The 4,275-nt window shown below is 40.7% G+C and overlaps 1 pseudogene; it reads right to left on the reverse strand.

Annotated features, from left to right (window-relative positions):
* Window positions 1–443: 443 nt before the first annotated feature.
* On the reverse strand, window positions 444–1,485 carry LOC111142025 (annotated as a pseudogene).
* Window positions 1,486–4,275: the final 2,790 nt, after the last annotated feature.

Consider the following 4,275-nt stretch of genomic DNA (forward strand, 5'->3'; position numbering starts at 1 on the left):
ACACCCATGGCTCTCTGTTAACCAAGAAGAATTCATGTCGGAATAATATCTACCCAAAACATTCATCCTCAATGTGTGATTTACAATTAAATATCATTACCACCCAAAAGATTGAAAATACAAACAATAAAATCTAAATAATGTGGTATGTATGTGTGGTACTGATTACAATGGGAAATAGCAATGATTTCCTGAGATGAAGTTGTTAGTTCTGAAAAATGCATAAATACAGATCATAAATTTGGAAGACAATACATAGAATGTGTATATGAAATATACACTGCTTCATAATCTTGAGGCATCTCTTACAATATTTTGTATAATTACATTCTTACCTGCAAAAGGTAGGATCTACAGTGCTATGGACTTATTATTACCTTTCTAAGGTATAATCTTTCTTATATTTTTCATAAATACACACACATATACTTTTTGTGACACGCCTAGGTAAAAGACTTTTCTAGATAAAACTTTGGAAATTACTCAGTTATATACTCATTAGAAAGAGAGGTAGGAAGTATAAAATGTTATAGATGCCATCAGCTTGTTTTCTCCTGGAAGACATGATGCTCCTCTTACATCCTTTCCTTCAGCCAGTACCTCAGCGGCCACAGAAATGACAGAAAGGCCTCTCTCAGCTTCTTGTTTCCCCAAATGAGGATAAATGAGTGGCTTAAGGATACAAGATTCCCATAGCCTTGCAAAACAGGAGGACTGACTTGTTCGGCAACCACTTAGAAGTCCAGATTGTGACAGTTAGAGTCAGGAAGTAACCTACTAATAGCAAGAGAAAGGAGATCAGAGTCTGCATGGCTCTTATGTGGACCTTGGTGCTGGGATCTTGGCATCTGTTACCACCGGATTGCATCTTCTGGAGATGTTTCCACAGGGAAAAGATTAACAGCAGAAAAGATGTCAGGGATATAGCAAAGGGCACAAAGTTTGCTAACATGAATACAGTCATATTTGAAAGGTGTGCAATGTTCACCATTCTGGATTGTCTATCCCTTCATATCCCTTCATCAGCATTTTCTCATATATGCTTACCGCCACAACATGAAAAACCAAAAAGAACGAAGACACCAAGAGTATCACAAGAATTACACTTTTAACTCTCCACTTGAGGTGAAGAAAAATAAAGCTAGGGAAATTGGCTATTTTGAACAAATAAAATACGCTGAGGCAAGTAGCAAGCCAGACGCTAAAATGATTGCTTGCCGTCCACGCAATATGAACCAGAAGTCTTGTTTCCAATCTAAATAAATCTGGCTTCGGCACAGTTCCATACCAATTTATTAACATTACGCAGAGCAAACCGATTCTGGAGATCGCCAGAGCAGTGAGAATTTGATCAGCTGAGGACATCTTTTGTCTCTTGACCCAGTCAATGCAGTTCACCACCACTATGAAGCTATTGGCAAAATTTCCTAGAACAAATTCTGTTATTACGAAGATGGAGAAAATGTCAGGTAGCAAAGTCACCATGTCTAGAAAGGAAAACAAACCAAAAGGCCAAGTCTAATGTCTCTGGTTGTGGTTCCTTGAATATTCTGACCTTATATTCTATAGGCTGCTGATATCTGAATGTGCAGGAAAGTTCTTGTTTCTTTTAAATTCTGTAAGCAGGGAGGAGTCAAGATGGCGGAGAAGTAGCAGGCTGAGACTACTTCAGGTAGCAGGAGATCAGCTAGATAGCTTATCTAAACATTGCAAACACCTACAAATCCAACAGGAGATCGAAGAGAAGAAGAACAGCAATTCTAGAAACAGAAAATCAACCACTTTCTGAAAGGTAGGACTGGCTGAGAAGTGAATCCAAAGCGAGGGGAAGATAGACCGCGGGGGGAGGGGCCGGCTCCCGGCAAGCGGCGGAGCAACGGAGCACAAAATCAGGACTTTTAAAAGTCTGTTCCGCTGAGGGACATTGCTCCAGAGGCTAACCGGGGTGAAGACCACGTGGGGTCAGCATGGCCTCAGGTCCTGCAGGGTCACAGAAGGATCGGGGGTGACTGAGTGTCGCAGAGCTTACAGGTATTAGAACGGGGAAGCCGGCTACAGAGACAGAGCCGAGGAGTGAACTCACAGCTCCGGGTTACCTTGAACCGGTCGCAGGCTCAGTGAGCTCAGAGTGCGCAGGCAGACAGGAGTAAATGGGCGCTGTTCTCTGAGGGAACACTGAGGAGTGGGGCCCCGAGCTCTCGGCTTCTTTGCGCGGGAGACTGGGAGGCCGCCATTTTCATTCCCGTCCTCCGGAACTCTACAGAAAGCGCTCAGGGAGAAAAAGCTCCTGAAAGCAAACCGGAGCAGATTACTCAGCCCGGCCCCTGGTAAGGGCGGTGCAATTCCGCCTGGGGCAAAGACACTTGAGAATCACTACAAGAGGACCCTCCCCCAGAAGATCAACAAGAAATCCAGCCAGGACCAAGTTCACCTACCAAGGAGTGCAGGTTCAATACCAAGGAGAGCAGCGGAATTCCAGAGGAGGAGAAAGCAAAGCACGGAACTCATGGCTTTCTCCCCATGATTCTTTAGTCTTGCAGTTAATTTAATTCTTTTTTCTTTTTCAATTGTTTTTTTTCTCTCTTCTTCTTCTCAATTTTTTTAACTTTTACCCTTTTCTTTTTAAACGTTTTTAACTAGTTTATCTAATAAAAATTCTTTTTTATATTTTTTCTTTATTCGTTTTCTTTTTTTAATTGTTTCTTTTTTTTTTTTTTCCTTTCTGGACCTCTTTTTATCCCCTTTCTCCCCCCTCACGATTTGGGATCTCTTCTGATTTGGTTAAAGCATATTTTCCTGGGGTCTTTGCCACCCTTTTAGTATTTTACTTGCTCCTTCATATACTCTTATTTGGACAAAATGACAAGGCGGAAAAATTCACCACAAAAAAAAGAACAAGAGGCAGTACTGAAGGCTAGGGACCTAATCACTACAGACATTGGTAATATGTCAGATCTAGAGTTCAGAATGACGATTCTCAAGGTTCTAGCCGGGCTCGAAAAAGGCATGGAAGATATTAGAGAAACCCTCTCGGGAGATACAAAAGCCCTTTCTGGAGAAATAAAAGAACTAAAATCTAACCAAGTTGAAATCAAAAAAAGCTATTAATGAGGTGCAATCAAAAATGGAGGCTCTCACTGCTAGGATAAATGAGGCAGAAGAAAGAATTAGCAATATAGAAGACCAAATGACAGAGAATAAAGAAGCTGAGCAAAAGAGGGACAAACAGCTACTGGACCATGAGGGGAGAATTCGAGAGATAAGTGACACCATAAGACGAAACAACATTAGAATAATTGGGATTCCAGAAGAAGAGGAAACAGAGAGGGGAGCAGAAGGTATATTGGAGAGAATTATTGGAGAGAATTTCCCCAATATGGCAAAGGAAACAAGCATCAAAATCCAGGAGGTTCAGAGAACCCCCCTCAAAATCAATAAGAATAGGTCCACACCGCGTCACCTAATAGTAAAATTTACAAGTCTTAGTGACAAAGAGAAGATCCTGAAAGCAGCCCGGGAAAAGAAGTCTGTAACATACAATGGTAAAAATATTAGATTGGCAGCAGACTTATCCACAGAGACCTGGCAGGCCAGAAAGAGCTGGCATGATATATTCAGAGTACTAAACGAGAAAAACATGCAGCCAAGAATACTATATCCAGCTAGGCTATCATTGAAAATAGAAGGAGAGATTAAAAGCTTCCAGGACAAACAAAAACTGAAAGAATTTGCAAATACCAAACCAGCTCTACAGGAATTATTGAAAGGGGTCCTCTAAGCAAAGAGAGACCCTAAAAGTAGTAGATCAGAAAGAAACAGAGACAATATACAATAACAGTCACCTTACAGGCAATACAATGGCACTAAATTCATATCTCTCAATAGTTACCCTGAAAGTTAATGGGCTAAATGCCCCAATCAAAAGACACAGGGTGTCAGAATGGATAAAAAAAAAAACCCATCTATATGTTGCCTACAAGAAACTCATCTTAAACCTGAAGACACCTCCAGATTTAAAGTGAGGGGGTGGAAAACGATTTACCATGCTAATGGACATCAGAAAAAAGCAGGAGTGGCAATCCTTATATCAGATCAATTAGATTTTAAGCCAAAGACTATAATAAGAGATGAGGAAGGACACTATATCATACTCAAAGGAACTGTCCAACAAGAAGATCTAACAATTTTAAATATCTATGCCCCTAACATGGGAGCAGCCAACTATATAAACCAATTAATAACAAAATCAAAGAAACACACCGACAATAATACAAT

This window comes from Enhydra lutris, unplaced genomic scaffold (genome assembly GCF_002288905.1).
Source record: "Enhydra lutris kenyoni isolate GAN:26980312 unplaced genomic scaffold, ASM228890v2 scaffoldscaffold7, whole genome shotgun sequence".
Lineage (NCBI taxonomy): Eukaryota > Metazoa > Chordata > Mammalia > Carnivora > Mustelidae > Enhydra > Enhydra lutris.